At 43.8% G+C, this 18,624-nt stretch overlaps 1 non-coding gene across 1 annotated transcript; it reads right to left on the bottom strand.

Moving 5' to 3' along the window:
- Positions 1-6,796: 6,796 nt before the first annotated feature.
- On the bottom strand, positions 6,797-6,877 carry TRNAT-UGU (transfer RNA threonine (anticodon UGU)). The gene has a single exon. It is a non-coding gene; the product is annotated as a tRNA-Thr (tRNA).
- Positions 6,878-18,624: the final 11,747 nt, after the last annotated feature.

The following is an 18,624-nucleotide window of genomic DNA, read 5'->3' as shown; positions in this document are numbered from 1 at the left end:
TCTGGGCTCCTAGGAGGAAGAGCGGGATATAAAATGAAATCATCATCATCATCATCATCATCATCATCATCATCATCATCATCCCTGGCTATTGACTGCTATGGCTGGGGATTATGGGATTTGTAGTCCAAAAACAGCTGGAGGGCCAAAGTTGAGCAGCCCTGCCCTAGACCTTGCTCTGAGACCCTGATTTCTGGGTGTGTTCTGCCAAACAGCCACATACAAGGCTGCTTTTCATTCAATCCCAGTGTGGAGGCAGAAAGAACACAGAGCAGAATTCTATCAAGGGTGGAGAGGCTGATTGCCTCTAGGGGGAAAAATGCAACGATTGCGACCAACATCTAAGATACTATTAGAGCACTGCCTGATTCTTGTGAAGCCTTGATTGATTGCTGTGAACAGACATCCCCCTCACATCAAACCCACTTACTACCAAGTGCAACACGACCTCTTTGCTCTTGTACATTTCATTCTCTTAGATGTCTAATTGCACCCAAATGAGCTTCCTCTAGTGGGATCCATATTTTTTTCCTCATTTTCCGAACATGTCTGTTGGGCTTTCGGATTTTCCCAAGCACTTGGGATTAATTAGCACTTGCTAATTTGACAGTAGCAGACTGACACACACTCTGGCTTTTCAAATCGCACAAAGAGTTGAAAACTTACACAAAAGTTTCCAAACGGGTAGTTAAAATGTTTATCACTATATCGTTAAAGGCTAGTTGATGGGCAAGCTCTCCTATAGCAAATCATTTTATTTATTTTATTTTATTTTATTTCTATACCGCCCTTCCAAAAATGTGTTCAGGGTGGTTAAATAAGCAGAACTAATTCCCAAAATATTTAGCCCCTGCTAACTGAGCAAAGAAGCACCTTTTCAAAGTGGCGATTCTCTTTATTTAGCAGGGGGAGAGCAACTGGCCCTATCCATCCCCAGCACAGCATCCCTCCAATGGCTGTGGCTGGTGTCTATCTCATGTTTCTTTTTTAAAGATTGTGAGCCCTTTGGGGACAGGGTGTCATTTTAATTGTTTATTTATACCTATGTAAACCGCTTGGGGAACTTTTGTGTAAAAGCAGTATATAAATATTCGTCGTCGTCGTCGTCGTCGTCGTAGTAGGAAGCAGCTTGCCTAGGGAGCAAGAGACTGTTAGTTTGAATCTCCGCCAGTGTGCTTCCCAGACTATGCCTAGTAAATATAGATTTGTAGTCACCTATATTGGGCAGCAGTGATATAGGAAGATACTGAAAGGCATCGAGGCTCTGTGGTTGCCAGGAGTCGACACCGACTCGACAGCACGATACGATACGATACGATACGATATGAGTAGTAGTAGTAGTCCATGAGCAAGGCCCACCAATATGGGCAATCTCAGGGGACGAATGCTCATAGTGATTTCTGGCAACGCCTACCCCCTCGATTTGGGAAATAGGTGATAGTCTTGCTGCCCTCACAGCTTCCTCTGTATCATCACCTCTTCTTTATCCCTAACCCCAAACGATTAAGGTAAAATTGCAGACATATTTTTTTTGCACAGAGGAAAGGATCAGGGTTAGGGTCACAGTAAACCCATTGTTGAACTCTCTCCACAGAAGAATCTTTGGAGGACATTCCTGCAAGTTTTCATTTCCATTCCTCACACGACTGATTAAATTTTAGACTAGTTCTTGTGTTTTAAAAGCTTTGGACGCACCATTGCAAAGTTGACTGCTGCAGTGCAGGCCCAATGGTCTCGATAAAAGCATGAGAACACACTGAAAGTGGAAGGAATTGCAATGCTACCACTGTTCTCCATCTCTAGGGGCGTAGTCAAGAATCACAATGAGCATCTGCCCCCCCACCCCCAGTACTAGCTCCTTCCAGCCCCTCTGCTGGGTCATGTACTAATTGGGAATTATTTTTGTTTTCTATCGGAGCCAACTGGAATGCATGCAGTCCTCTAACCAACCCCTAGCCCCATGGCTGTCATTTGCATATGCATTACCTACAATGCATTGAGGCAATCAAACTTTGAGGCTTCCCATGGTGAAAGCTGGTGAAAGGCATCTGGTCTGAGAGTGAAGGCCAACTCTAAAATGTTCGCCACCAAGCTGTGAAGTTGATCCTTAAGGGGGAATACAAATCCCCCTAGAACGGATTGAAAACATCTTCTTTTTGTCTAAAAGGAGTGTGTGTTAGTCCTCTGCCATCCCATCATTGTCTCCAATTTATTATTATTATTATTATTATTTTACATTTATATCCCACTATTCCTCCAAGGAGCCCAGAGCGGTGTACTGCAGACTTGAGTTTCTCTTTCACAACAACCCTGTGAAGTAGGCTAGGCTGAGAGAGAAGTGACTGGCCCAGAGTCACCCAGCTAGTTTCACGGCTGAATGAGGATTTGAACTCGGGTCTCCCCGGTCCTAGTCCAGCACTCTAACCACTGCACCACGCTGGCTCCAATTTAGCATCTGAGAAGAGTTGAGTGTCATCTGCCTGTTGAGACACACCTCATAATACTGCAATGTTGATTGTGCAGGCATGCGAACTATTCTGCATCCGCTATACCCCCTTGGAGAATAAACATTGGGATCATCCATTGAGTTTTGTGGCTGGGAGAGAATCCACACACACCCCGCTCCCCCTCCAAGTTCTTGGATCTACACAACTTGTTCTTTGCTTCCCCACCCTTCATAAAGAGCTTATTGAAGAAATGGGCAGGTTTTTTTTGGGTTTGTTTTAGAAGCCTGACAGTTATTTATGATCAAGAGCCCACTGGTTAGTCTTGAAACGTTTCAGTAATCTACAGAGGACAATACGGCCCAGTACCAATGGGAAACCTTAACAGGTCATTGTTCGTGTGAGTGAGATGGGAAACCTAGAGAGTTTCCAAGAGCTCTTTGTAATAGCATGAGCAACTGGTGGAGGCTCTGAAGCAGAAATTAGGATGCAAGATAATTATTCGTCAAAACAATAGAGTGCTCAATACTAAGTGATTTGACATCTCAATGTGTGCTTTGTAAGAGCTAAGGAGCTTTCATTTTTCTTTCGAAACGGAATTTGGCAACCCAGAAGAAATTTAGTCTCCACCCACAAATCCATCCTCTGAATCCAATTGCTTCGCATTATACTGGCTAGATAAGAACTTAGCACTTTGCAACATAGCTCTTCTAATCAGATTGGAACATAGGAACATAGGAAGCTGCCATATACTGAGTCAGACCATTGGTCCATCTAGCTCAGTATTGTCTACACAGACTGGCAGCGACTTCTCCAAGGTTGCAGGCAGGAATCTCTCTCAGCCCTATCTTGGAGATGCTGCCAGGGAGGGGACTTGGAACCTAGAGGCTCTTCCCAGAGCGGCTCCATCCCCTGAGGGGAATATCTTACAGTGTTAGTCTCCCATTCATATGCAACCAGGGCAGACCCTGCTTAGCTAAGGGCTGGAGGTGGAGTTGAATTATGTTACAAAATGCTTGGCTGTAATCCATCGAGTTCAATTCTTGGCCGCTTAGCTGCCGATATTCTAGTTGTTCAGTGTACGTGTAAGGGGGTATGATATTCCAGGCCAACAAAGGAGCCAGCGTGGTGCAGTGGTTAGAGTGCTCGACTAGGAACTGGGGAGACCTGAGTTCAAATCCCCATTCAGCCATGAAACTAACTGGGTGACTCTGGGCCAGTCACTTCTCTCTCAGCCTAACCTACTTCACAGGGTTGTTGTAAGGAGAAACCTAAGTATGTAGTACACCGCTCTGGGCTCCTTGGAGGAAGAGCGGGATATAAAATGTAAAAATAATAATAAATAATAATAATAACAATCTCTTTGTGCCTGACATTCATACCTCATGTCTCCAATAGGGACTGATATGCATAAAACCCAACACACACAGAAACCAGATATTATCTCCTAACAATTAACTCCCTTAAAGAAACAAGGTGATCAGGGGACTAGAGCACCTTTCTTATGAGGCAAGGCTACAACATCTGGATCTTTTTTGTTTGCGGGGGGAGGTGACTAAGGGGAGACATGATAGAGGCTGATAAAATTATGCATGGTATGGAGAGCATGGATAGAGAGAATTTTTTCTGCCTTTCTCACAACACTAGAACCAGGGGTCATTCCATGAAACTGATGGCCAGGAAATTTAAGACAGCATGATTAATCTATGGAATTCTCTGCCACAAGAGTGGTGATGGTCATTGGTCACCACCAGCCCGGATGGCTTAGACAAATTCTTGGATGACAGGTCTCTCAATGGCTACTAGGTCTGATGAAGCAGAACCGTTCTTATATGATTGTTATGCACAGATATTCAGTTTATGTGTGGAAGGGTATGAAACTCCCACCTACCAGCCCTTCAATCTCAACACGCCTGATGACCCTATACTGGACATCATGTCTGCATAGGGGCAATTGTGCATAAAACCCAACATGTATAGAAACCAGAGAGACCATCTCCTGGTCTCCATTAACTCCCAGCAAGAAACATCTACTGTCCCTTCATTCTGCTACCAACCTCAGTCTCTGATCAGGCTTAGCTTTAAGGCAAATGCACAATACCATATTTACCCCAATAGAAGATGACTTTGAATGTAAGTCGACCCCCTTAGAAATACAGGTTAAATACAGATTGTACCTGTATTTACCCAAAAGGAAGAGGACTATGGATTTAAGATGAACCCCCAGTTCTTAACACCAAAGAACTTGGATAAAAGCTAGTTTTGGATTCAGGTAAATACGGTAGAAACAATGGTTTTAAGCTCAGTATAGTTCCTCATAAATGATTGCCTTGTCGTCCACCCTTGTCTTCTATGCATGTTTATTACTGCGTCTTTTAAATTTTGTTTTAAAAAATGAATGTTTCTATGCCATCTACGTAGGCATTTTGCTTTTGTACCATTATTCCTATGGAGACTGAGTATTTGAGTCACCATGGTAATATGACCCTATATTTCCTGTTTCTTGGGTACTCTACAATTGACATAATTATGTCTGCCAGCTCAATTTCATGTCCTGTTTGTCTGTTTTCTAGTTTTTAATAGCTTCACTATTCAGACTGCCTTTCACTGCGTTTCCTTTTGTTTTCCATTTGGCTAGGCTCAATAAGCTTTTAGGTCCCAATTCAGGACAAAAGTTAGTCATGCACTGTGTCAGTCTTGCTTAAATCGATGGCACTTAAGTTGGTCATAACTAACTTGCCTCATTGGTTTCCGATGGGATTTAAGTATATTTAGCATTCTCTGGAGTTCTAAAGGCTGAGTCAGAGGGTATGCAGAGGAATCCTAGCAAAGGATATCAGCTACCGTATCAGATTCTGGCTATCTCAGGTCCAGAAGTTTCCCTGGAGGTTTAGTATGTGTTGCAATTTGATGCAGGCTTACTCAGAAGTAAGTACCAGTCTATTCAGTGGGATTTACTCCCTGGGAATGCATAGGATTGTAGCCTTACTTTAATTATTTTAGATTTAGTCCAGTATTACTTTGATTTTAATATTTAATCTATGGTTAGTATTATATCACACTAGCCCTAGGCATTTTTTCTAGTGTAATGCTGCTGCTGCTACGACAATTAACAACAACAACAAAAACAACAAGAAGAAAACTGCTAAACCCTTCCCCCCCATTTTTCTCTGAGCTCCAGAAGCATCAGCTAACAAAGGCCCCCAGATGTTGTTGGACTACAAATCCCATCATCCCCAGCCCCAATGGGGACCCACAATGGCTATTGTAATGAGGCTTCTCATTACCATAGAACAAGGGTTCTTAGCCTTGGGTCCTCAACTGTTGTTGGACTACAACTCCCATCCGCCCCTGGCCATGAGGCCATTTTTGCTGAACATCTGGGACCCAAGGGTGAGCAGCCCTGTGTGTAGGAACATTCTGGAAATCAAGATTGGCAGAAGAATGTGGCTGGCACCAAATGTGAGGTTTCTTGTCATTTTCGCTCTGCTGTCCTCAACAGCAATGAAAGGGCTCAGATGTTTGAGGATTAATTAACTTTACAAAAAAACAAAAAAAGATGAATCAGAAGTCCACACTATGCAATAAGCTGTCGGGCAGAATTATATTGTGGAACGGTCAGTAGTTTTACTCGTTCTGTCCAATTTCCGCGTTTGCTGGCAGTCATCTGTCAAGGGTTTTGTTTCCTGTAAGTCAGTTTCCTTCCCATTCAATGGCGATTCTGAAAGACTGGCACAGGAGTAGTCCTACTGAAGCACACTTTCTTTCCTTTTAACCACAGCTCTTAGAAGTGACTCAGATGACCTGAGCTCTCAAAGCTCCACATTTCCTTTCAACAGTCAGTGTAATGTCCTGTACTACTTTTGCGCTCTGCGGAGTGAGTATTTTTACTCAGACTCATACTTTTCTTTCAACAAAGACGAGATCGGTATGTTCAAGGTTTTTAAAAAATCTCTTTTCATCGTTGGCTGATAGAAAAAAGACCTCAAAATGATTCACAGATGCTGCGCTTGTGATAAAGACACAATCATACCCCTGAGGACAGAACAACATGTTTCATACAAATCTATTTGTTTTTATTTAAACTGAGGAACATATGAAGCTGCCTTCTATTGAGTCAGACCATTGGTCCATCTAGCTCAGTAGTATCTACAACAGGCCTGCTCACCTTTGGTCCCCCAGCTGTTCCTGGACTACAACTCCCATGATCCCCAGCCACAGTGGCCAATAGCCAGAGATTATGGGAGTTGTAGGCCAACGTCTGAAGGAGTGCTGAAGTTGAGCAGGCCTGGTCTACACTGACTGTCAGCAGCTCTCCAAGGTTGCAGGCAGAAATCTTTCCCAGCCCTACTTGGAGATGCTGCCAGGGATTGAACCTGGGACCTTCTGCATACAAAGCAGATGCTCTACCACTGAGCTACGGACCCATCCCCAATGATTGATTAAGTGCCGTCAAGTCGGTGTCGACTCTTAGTGACCACATAGATAGATTCTCTCCAAGATGATCAACTTGGCTTTTAAGGTCTCTCAGTGGTGCGTTCATTGCTGTCGGAATTGAGTCCATCCACTTTGCTGCTGGTCGTCCTCTTCTTCTCTTTCCATCAACTTTCCCCAGCATTATAGACTTCTCGAGGGAACTGGGTTTTCACATAATGTGTCCAAAGTGTGATAGTTTGAGCCTGGTCATTTGTGCCTCAAGTGAAAATTCTGGATTGATTTGTTCTATGATCCATTTGTTTGTTTTCCTGGCTATCCATGGTCTCCTCAGAAGTCATCTCCAGCACCAAAGTTCAAAAGCATCAATGCTTTTTCTACCTTGCTTCTTCAAACTTCAGCTTTCACATCCACAGAGTGTCACGGGAAAAACCATTATCTGAACGATTCTAATCTTTGTAGGTATAGACACATCATGGCGTCTAAATACCCTTTCCAAGGCCTTCATTGCGACCCTACCAAATACTAGTCAGCGGCGTATTTCTTGACTGCTGGATCCTTTACTGTTGATGGTCAATCCTAAAAGGCAGAAGCTATCCACCACTTCAGTTTCTTCATTATCAATTCTGAGGCTGGTTGCTGTACCCGTTGCCATTAGTTTAGTCGTCTTTACATTTTGTCATAGAAATGATAATAATAATAATATCCTTTCATAAACTGGAGATGCCGGGGATTTAATCTGGGATCTTCTGCACGCAAAACGAGTACTACTTTCCCACTGATTCTGGCCCTTTGGGTATTCTTTTGGGCCAGCAACAACAAATAACCAGTCATAATCCTAAGCAAGGTTTTATAACAGGCTCTCATTGGGTAGGTTTGCAATTAGCAGGTTATGGGAGCCTTAGATTTCAAGAGGGATGGAATCTTGCCCTTCTCGGATGGCTTAATTGTAAGATGCCATCTTCACCACTCATTCGCAGTTCCTCCATCTCCAAGGAAATGGAATTTTCTCGTAAGAGGGCTCATTTCATAAGATAGCTGAAGCTTGTCTCACCCTTCTGCAGGCAGGCGGAAGAGGGGGAATGCTACGAAAGGGAACGGGGATATTATAACATGGAGGTTGAAATGTCAGCTCTGCTGCATTGTAATTGACTGAAACTCTAATGGGAGCAGAGAGTTTTCTTGTTCTCGTTATGCCCTGGCCTGTAGTGGAACATGAATGGTGTCTGAAGTACCAGTTCTTCAGGAAGATTCTTTGTCCTGGAAAATCTTGTTATATAATAACACTGAGAGGTGTCTAAAGGAGTGTGAGCTGAACTATAGAAACCGGAGAAGTTGCACATCGAAAAAAGTATTGAGGGACAGATTGAAAACCTGTGTGTTCGGTCATGAATATAAATGGCGAGCGCCATATAAATCTACATACTATTTCCAAAAGAGCTGGAAGCATTATGATCCTTATGGATGCATAACTGGAATGCTTGAGGGTGAGTGGGAGGTACTGGCGGACTCAGGGTGACCCGCAGATACATCAGTGTTTCTTCACTGAAGAAAATAGACCTAAGGGGGCAACCCGCCGCAACTGCCCCATGTAAGTTAATGGGACAGAATGTTTGTGGGTTCAGAGTGCAAGTTAACAGACAAGTAGGTGGGTGGAGCTAGTGGAATTCAGTGGAGGGGTGGGGGAAGGAGGGAGGGCTTGAACAAAAAGAGTGGATAATTTCTCAGTTTGACGAATACTCTCTGAAGACTTTCACAACCCCTTCTGCTTCTAAGGGAGAAAGGTGTCTAAAATTCTGGTTTCCTCACCAGCCATTTCACAGCTTTGTGCGTCTGAGGGGGAAGGGGTCTGACATATTTAAGCTCTTGGCTACACCCCCCTCCCACATTAAAACAACTGTATGTGGGTGAACTCTAGTGAGGAACCGAGAGAGAAGTTGTATATGGAATCTATTAATCCGTTGAATGTTGTATGTGTACAACATTCACCATTAAATAAAGGGCAGGTTCTCACCACCAAAGGCTGGATAGGAGAAGCGTTCGGCCAGGCCTGAGATAGGAAGAGGGGGAAGTGATAGGGCCTGTTCTCACAACCTTTCAAATCTAGGTTTAATGTGGGTTACCAAAGTTAGCGTGATTTATCTAGTAAGGTGGTCAATGTATGAGGAACGGTGGCAAATCAATCACAGTGCCTTGTGTCACAAGTAAGCTGTGATTGCTATTTTAGAAAAGTAAGGCTTTCTTAATGGACTCCAGCTTCTTTTCTCTAAATAGCAACAAACTCTGATCAGGGACAAAGTGTTTTCAATGGCCATATAATATTTCTTAAAACTTCCCGTCAAGAAGGTAGGCATGAACGGACGGTATGGAATTGTGGCAGAACTCAGTCAGACTGTAAATATATATGCTGAGGAAAAATACTCTTGAAAATGCTAGGGTTGCATGCTATTTTTTAAAATATAGAACAGGCAAAATTGTTAATCGAAGCACTGAACAGCATATTTTCCTGATTCTCTCTCTCTCTCTCTCTATATATATATATATATTTGTCTGGATTAAAATATTGACCTCCTGCTTTGCCATCCCACCAGCAGTGACCTCTCGGTTGTACTTGATGTAATTGTGACGAGTCCATTATGAGGATGGGTCGTAGCTCCATGGTAGATCTCTGGTAGAGATTTGCACCCAGAAGATCCCAGGTTCACTCCCTGGCAGCATCTCCAGGTAGGGCTGGGAGAGACTCCAGCTTGGAACTCTGGAGAGCTGCTGCCAGTCAGTGTAGACAATCCTGAGCTAGATGGACCTGTGGTCTGACTCGGTATATGGCAGCTGCCTATGTTCCTATGATTTGGGTAGGGCAGTGGTGGCCAACTGGAATCATTTATCCATCATTGTATTGAGGCTGGTGGAAAAGCACATCCTACCCACATTGTGACTAGCTGGTGGAAAAGCACATCCTACCCACATTGTGACTAGCACACGATCACGTTCCCCTTGTCCTACCTTGATTTTTGCCGACATGTGGCCAGTTCCTGGGAGCACACACGGATCTGGGCTCCTGGCTGGACACTTGTCCTCTTCTGCTTTTGGCCATGAGAACAGACACGCTGACTGAAATTAGGATCTGGACAGTTCTAATGTCTTGGGTTCTCCAGAGATGGCGCTGTAGCTCAGCGGGAAGAGCATCTGCCTTGCATGCTGAAGGTCCCAGGTTCAATCCCCGGCATCTCCAGGTAGGGCTGAGAGAGACTCCAGCTTGAAACCTTGGGGAGCTGCTGCCAGTCAGTGTAGACCAGGGCTGAACAACAACACCCTGCCCCCAGCTGTTTTTGAACTAAAACTCCCATCATCCTCAGCCACAGTTCAATAGGCAGGGATGGTGGGAGCTGCAGGCCAACATCTGCAGGAGGGCCACAATTGTGAAGGTCTATATTGGACAATATATACGTACAATATATGTGTACATTTATTGGAAAAATATGTTTAGACAATATACTACTAGATGGCCTAATGGTCTGATTCAGTATTAGACAACTTTCTATCTTCAGCTCACCCTTTTATGGGTGGAGACTTGGTCCTATGGTAGCAAGCATGAGTCGTCCACTATGCTAAGCAGGGTGCACACTGGTTTGCATTTGGATGGGTGACTACATGTGAGCTCTGGAAAGTCTTCCCCTTAAGGGATGGAGCCATCGCTCAGTGGAAGAGTATCTGCTTTGCATGCAGAAGGTTCAGACTCTGTTAGCATCTCCAGGTAAGGCGGGAAAAGACTCCTGCCTGAAACCTTAGGAACATAGGAAGCTGCCATATAGTGAGTCAGACCATTGGTCCATCTAGCTCAGTATTGTCTATATAGACTGGCAGCGGCTTCTCCAAGGTTTCAGGCAGGAATCTCTCTCAGCACTATCTTGGAGATGCTGCCAGGGTGGGAACATGGAACCTAGATTCTCTGCCCAGAACAGGCCCATCGACTACGGGGCATATCTTCCAGTGCTCACACGTCAAGTCTCCCATTCATATGCAACCAGGGCAGACCCTGCTTAGCTAAGGGGACAAGTCATGCTGGCTGCCACAAGACTAGCTCTCCTCCCACTGTAGAGAAGTTAGTCTCACCAATGAAAGACACAGTGTGGTGTAGTGGTTAGAGTGCTGGACTAGGACCGGGGAGACCTGAGTTCAAATCCCCATTCAGCCATGATACTAGCTGGGTGACTCTGGGCCAGTCACACATCTCTCAGCCTAACCTACTTCACAGGGTTGTTGTGAAAGAGAAACTTAAGTATGTAGTACACCGCTCTGGGCTCCTTGGAGGGAGAGCGGGATATAAATGTAAAAATAACAATAACAATAACACAGGATGCTGCCTTATACAAAGTCAGACCACCGGCCCATCTAGCTTAGTACTGTCTACACCAGAGGTTCTCAAACTTGGATCCTCAGATGTTAATGGATTTCAGCTCCCATAATCCTCAGCCTCAGTGGCCTTGGGTTGAGGATTATGGGAGTTGAAGTCCATTAAAATCTGAGGACCCAAGTTTGAGAACCTCACTTGAGGACGTCTTCATTGTGTGTATTGAACGATGAGTCAGTGTGACAAGAAGGAATGAAGCTGACACATCAAAGGGCTGAGTAGATGTCCTCAAATGCTTGCTTGGAATCAAGCAGCAAATTCTCAGACATTGATGATTAACACCCGCCTCTGAAGGCATACGAGGACGCAAGTGGGTGAGCTCTGTGCATTGGATGTGTGGGTCTCCTCCTCTCTTGTGGGGAGGGCCGGTCTTGTGGAGCAAGCATGAGTTGCCCTCTTTGCTAAGCAGGGTCCTCCCTGGTTTGCATTTGAATGGGAAACTACATGTGTGAGCGCTGTAAGATACTCCCCTTAGGGGATGGAGCCACTGTGGGAAGAGCATCTGACATCCCACAAGTTGTCCCCCCCCGGAAGCATCTCTAATTTAGGGCTGAGAGAGACTCCTGCCTGCAACTTTGGAGATGCCGCTGCCAGTCTGTGTAGACTATACTGAGCTTGATAGACCAATGGTCTGATTCAGTATATGGCAGCTTCCTATATTCCTGTTCCTATCCCATGGATCGTGCCCAAGCTCTCTGAAGCCGGGCTATTTAGTTCTTTTCATCTGTCTTCCTTTCTGGACCTTTTGAAACACAACAGCATTGCTTTATTTTGCACTGTGCCACCAACACACATGGGGGTTTACGAAGTTTACTCCTTCCCCTCCCTTTTCTTTCTGACTCCACCCCCCACACTTTCTACAGCAGGCCTGCTCAACATAGGCCCTCCCCAGCTGTTTTTGGACTACAACTCCCGTAATCCTCAGCCACAGTGGCTAATAGCCAGGATTTATGGGGATTGTAGGCCAACATCTGCAAGAGGGCCGAGGTTGAGCAGCCTTGCTCTACAGGATCCCCACTGGAACAAACCTCTTAAATCAGAAAACATAAAAGACAGCAATCTTCTTCCAGACATCTGCTTCTCAAAAAGCAGCAGTCCTCCAAGCAGCTGCTGGAGCCACATCTCTCCTATATGGCTACATCCAGTTCTTGTTGATTCCTGCTTAGAGGAAGGCAGAGCCAGTGGGTAGAAAATCAAGCAAGGCCCCTTTAAGCAACATGACTTTCCTTAGGGAAGGGGCAGGGCCAATTCTCTCTGCCTGAGCAGGAGCCATCAAAATCAGCAGTCTGCTCCAGGCGACTGCTGGTGCAACGTTCCTCCCGCTGTTGATAAAGCCAATTCCTGCTTGGAGCTAACCATGGTCCTGACCCTGTTCCCCTTGTCTTGGGTTTCTCGCCTTGTTGGAGACTCTGCTTTGGCCTAGAACGGGGAGAGGGAAGCAGTTGCAGGTGTAAAGGGTAGCAGGGGAACAAGGGTGGAATCATTTGAAGGAAACCTTTGGATGGCCATTGTTAATGGAGCTGGAAGAGGAAAAGTCACAAGCAGGGATGCATCAGGAAATGAGATGTGAGATATAACGGAGGGCAAGGCCATAGAGCAGGGGGAGGCAACCTTGTCTCTCCAGCTGCGGTTGAAGTACAATTTCCATCATCCCCAGCACAATAAACTGGGGCTGGGGGTGATGGGAGTTGTAGTTCAACAGCAGCTGGAGAGCCAAGGTTGCCTACCACTACCTTAGAGAGCTCTGAAGGTTGGTGGAAGAGTATCTGCTTTGCTTGTGTAGGGCCCCATGTCCAATCTCTGCCATCTTCAGATAGGGCTGGGAAAGACTCCTGCCTGAAACCTTGGAGAGATGCTGCCAGTCAGAGTAGACAACTCTGAGCCAGATGGCCCAGTAGTCTGACTCAGTATAGGCTTTCTCTGGTTATAGCTCAGTAGGAGACCATCTGGTTTGTATAAAGAGAGTTCCAGGTCCAATCCCTGGCAGCATCGCCAGGTAGGGTTGGGAAAGATCCTGCCTGAAACCTCGGAAAGCTGCTGCCAGTCATTGCAGACAAGACTGAGCTAGATGGTCCAATGGTCTGACTCAGTAGAAGGCAGCTTTCTGTGCTTAGGTAAAGATAAACGAAGGATACACCAACAGGGCTAAAACTAATGCTTTTAAAAAGTTGGAATTTTTTCAACTGCAGACCAAGTAGCCACTGAATCATATGCAGTCAATCTAGCTTTAATTGTTGCTTCATGACTATTACAGATACAACAAAAATATGTCCTTTTATAATCCATTTTGATAGCCATTTAAATCGCTTCGGCGGATGTTCTTTGCAGTAATTGCCACTCAATGCTATTTGTTTCTGAAACATGCCTATATTGTATCCTTTTTTAAAAAATAGCATGTAAGATATTTAAAAAACAGAGAGTTGACAAACACAGTCGAAGCATGTTTAAGAAGCAGATAATATTGACCAACCAATTACTACTTTGTCATATGAAACAAAATCTTAACGGAGCAAGGTCTGGGCCATTGAAAACCAATAAGAAGATCTCGATGTCAGCCATCCTCAGGAAGGATTTGTGCCTTTCTGAGTCTGCTTAATGAGATCGCTCATTCTATTCTGAGGATTACAGGGAGAGCATTTATTGGCAACCATCTTAATAAGGCTGTTCATTGAAAAACAAATTACCAACCAGGCAGCGATTGGACAGTATAAGCAAGCTGGCTGGTTTCAAGGCAGAGATAGCATCATTAATGAAGGGTAATTTTTTATAATGGAATCCCACGCTAGGGAAAAACAGCACATTTACTTACCTTCGTATAGATGCACATGGCATTTTTGAAGGGCCATCTCTTTGTCACACGCTAGTGTGACCATATACATATCTTCCTAGGTTAATAAAGTTAATAAATGTGTGTGTGAGATATGTGTATATATTGTGTCAATCAATCAATTTTTTATTACAGCCGTTGGCCAGCCATATATTGTGTGTGTCCGTCCGACAATCCACAGATAGTTCAAATATATATTGTGTGTGTCCGTCCGACAATCAACAAATAGCTCCGGATTTAGTTTCAGAAATAAAACTATTTAAAATATGGACATAAAACATAAAATAAAACCATTAAAATATTAATGTAAAACTCATTTTAAACAATTTCAACCACATAACTTATTATTATGAAAAGCCAAGCTGAAGAGGTAGGTCATTAAATTATGGCGCTCTCGAAGGCCTCCAGGAATGATAACGCTCTTATACCCATGGGGAGCGTATCCCACAACCCAGGGGTGGCTACTACTGAGAAGGCCCAATACCATGTTGCCACCAGATGGTGGCATCTGAAGATGGATTTCTTCTGATTATCTTAATGAGCGATGAGGATCTTGCAGAGACAGGTGCTCTCTCAGATAACCTGGGCCTAAGCTGTTCCTAAAGGTGATCGAAAAAGAGCTGGTCTTGCTGTAGCGAGCATGAATTTCCCCATTTGCTAAGCAGGATCTGCCCTGGTTTGCATTTGGATGGGTGACCACATGAGTGCTGTAAGATATTCCCTCTTTGAGGATGGGGCCATCGCTCAAAGGAAGAGCATCTGCATGTAGGAAATCCCAGGTTCTCTCCCAGTGGCAGCATCTCCAGCATCTGGGAGAGGTTCCTGCCTGAAACCTTGGAAAGCCTCTGTCAGTCAGTGTAGACAGTTCTGAGCTGGATGGAGCAAGGTCTCACTTGGTATAAGGCAGTTTCCTGTGTCCCTATGCTTCAGTTACAGTGATGCTGAAAGACCTTTGACCTGCAGGGGAAGGAAATAAAGCATCTAGGTACCTGCCATTCTGTACCAAGTGCGATGTGGCAAAATGAAAAAAAAAGATCACATAATATTTTACAGTTAAAATGAAATAGAGTAAAACTGTTAACTTCTATTTTAATCCTATGGGATCTCCTGGTATAAAACCAGACGTCAAATAATAAAGCAAATAATTCAGAGAAATATTTGTTACAATTGACTGAACTGTCTGGTCCTTCTTCATTGGAGCATAATATTTTGACAAGACTTAATGTGTCTGGTTAATCCGTACATATTTTATGTGTTTATATCTAAGTAAAATGTGTGATGTTTTATTCATTTTAATTTTATTTCATTCATGGTTTTTGTTGTTGTTGATAGATTTTTTTCTTGTGTATTTATTTTTATTAGCCTGCTTTCCAGTAGGCTTATGTGATCACCCGGCTTTCCGTGTGTGTGTGTCTGTCTGTCTGTCCATTTGTCCGTCACCCCTTTATGAACTTTGCAATACCTGGACCGATATGAACCAAATTGGGTACAGTTGTAGGGACACATAGGGACACCTCAATGGCGTAGTTTGTGATGATGTCATCCACCCCGATTCAAGATGGTGGACGTGTAAACATTTGAGGTGCAAGTGGGCTAACTTGTGGACTGAATAACCAATTTGAACCAAATTTGGTACAGTTGTAGGGACTCAAGGATGTATTCTGTGATGATGTCATCCAACCCAATTCAAGATGGTGGACACTGTCACATGAACATTTGAGGCACATTTGGGTGAACTTGTGGACTGAATAACCAACTTGAACCAAATATGCTACAGGTGTAGGGACTCAAGCAATGATGTCATCCGTTCCAGTTCAAGATGGTGGAGACATGAACACTTGAGGCACAATTGGGCTAACTTGTGAACCACCTAACCATTCTGGACCAAATTTAGTCCAGTTGTAGGGGTAGTGAAAGGAAATACGTCTGGTTTTTTTGTGTTTATAGGTATTTTCTTATGTGTTCATATTTATATATTTATTTCAATAAAATGTTACAAAAAGGAAAAAAAAGGCATACCATCCAGGCATCTATCTGCATTCTAGACCCACCAACAGAAGACACGTCAAGCAAAAATAGTCGAGAAGATAATGGAGTGGGTTTCTCCATTTTGTAAACTGATTACAAAATAGTGGAGAAGGGATTGTTATAAGACAGAAATCTAGGAAGCTGCCATCTTCTAAGTCCATCTAACTCAGTATCATCCACTCTGATCCCCAGTGGCTTTGCAGGGTTTAGGAAGGAATTTTTCTCAGCCCTACCTGGAGATGCCAGGGATTGAACCCAAGATCTTCTGTGTACGAAGCAGCTGATCTACCCCTGAGCTACGACCCCATGCTTAATATTGGGAAGAGATGGGATGAAGCAGAATCATGCCTATAGTGTGAGGTTGTACTGGGAGTGCAAGGCAGGGGAGGGGAATGGAAGTAGTATTTAAAATTGCACGTTAAAATGTTACAAGCTGCTTCTCAGGCCTGATTGTCAAGAGCAAGATAGAAATTAATTAAACCAGATGTAGTCAGACTTGGCACCTTGTCTATGGTGCTGGGTGATTCTGGATCAACATAGCATCTGGGCCTTGTAACTTCCCTGGGGCGAGTAAGATTGTCCCCCAGGCGACCAAGAGGGGAAGCTTTTATGAAAATGGAAAAGATATGGTTCTTTTTCCATTTTGGCCCATCAATGTATCTCAGATTAGGATGAGCATAGATAGGTGCCAGATTTTAGACAACAAGACCCTTGACACAGGGACTTGCCTTCCCTAAAGCTAATAAAAAAATAAAATATTCTGATTTTCTATCCTTACCTTTCCCATCTGATGACATCTGTGGAACAGAGATATCTCCTTTTAAAAAGCAGCATTATGGACACGTGACATGATCTTTCTATCAAGCTCAGCTGTCAAACAAATGATTTCACATAGCCAATGGCATAATCCAATGGCATCACGCAAAAATGAGAATGGAGAGAGAGGCTGGCCAGCATCCATCTTTTCCAGATGACTTGAAACCTAATGTTGCCCCCTTGTGGCGGTAATAATTAAGTCAGCGAGAAAATTCTCAAATCTGTCAGTGAGTAAATCTGTCAGTGAGTAAATTCTTTCAGCTCCAGAGGTGAAGGATTTAGGACCACAGTCTTTGGTTTTCTTTAGATGTCCAAACCACGCCACTTACAGGGGCTATAGCCTGATATCACAAGCAGGAGGGCAAGAGACATTTACTAAGCCCCATTCACATGTTACAAGTGAACAGTATAAGCAGGTACAGATCTGTAGTTACAGATACAGTTACTCACACATGATGTTGAACACAGGTACAACAGAAGAATTTTATTTATTTATTTTTATTTACATGTATGTTATTTACATGCCCCCCTGCTAACTTGGCAAAGAGGCACCTTTTTAATGTGGTGATTCTCTTTATTTAGCAGGGGGAGAGTAACTGGCCCTATCCACCCCCAGGTCAGCATCCCTCCAGTGACTGTTGCTGGTGTCTATCTTATGTTTCTTTTTAGAATGTGAGCCCTTTGGGGACAGGGATCCATCTTATTTATTTATTATTTCTCTGTGTAAACCGCCCTGAGCCATTTTTGGAAGGGTGGTATAGAAATTGAATTAATAATAATAATAAATAATAAAATAATAAGTGCACAGCTGCGCCTGTAACCCCTATTTTACATTTTTGAGGGATGATTTGGTCTTCCAGAGCTGACATCTAAAATGAATGCATGTATGGTCACACAAAAATGTGTACAGTGTACACATGTACACAGAACCCTGTGCATGCATACAATTTAATGTGCAATGCCCTAAAGCAAAATGAAGGATGCCATTCCCTTCTGACTCAGCTAGAATCAAATAAATACTGCTGCCTATATCTGGTAGGTTTCTTAGTTTTCTATTTATAACTTTTAATTTGAAACTTTAAAAAATTTGTAACTTTTAATTGTGGTTTTAGCTTAGTCTTGACATTTTTTTCATTTCCCCCCCTTGTTTTTATATTGTATCTATTTTATTAATATTTCCACCCTGAGCAGTAGTGTACTGCAGTGGAGGGGTATACATATTTTAAATAAAGCAAACAAACAAACAGACTTGTTCAGTGGTAGCTATGGGAACGATCCAAGGTGCATTGATAGGAAAAAACACACAATCTGCTCCCAGCCAAGACATGAACTGAGTGACAAAACCTGGACTCCACAACGCTGCACAACTTGGGCCCTGGGCCCTAATTCTATGATGCAAGTTTCCTTTACTCAGAAGTAAGTCCCACCATCTTCAATGGGCTTGCCTCCCTGTCAAGGGCTTAATCCAGGGGTTCCTAAACTTTGGTTCCCAGATGTCGTTAGACTACATCCCCAGCCAAGTGGCTGGGGATGATGGGAGATGTAGTCCAAAAACCTCTGCGGACCCAAAATTTGAGAACTGAGTCCGGGATCAATCCCTTCTCGGCCCACTCGGACGCTTTCTCCTCCTCGCCCCGCCCCCTCATATGGAATACTGAGACACC

Source organism: Hemicordylus capensis, chromosome 9 (assembly GCF_027244095.1).
Source record: "Hemicordylus capensis ecotype Gifberg chromosome 9, rHemCap1.1.pri, whole genome shotgun sequence".
In the NCBI taxonomy this organism is placed as follows: domain Eukaryota; kingdom Metazoa; phylum Chordata; class Lepidosauria; order Squamata; family Cordylidae; genus Hemicordylus; species Hemicordylus capensis.
The sequence above is the reverse complement of the archived record's forward strand: the minus strand, read 5'-3'. Positions and strand labels throughout refer to the sequence as shown.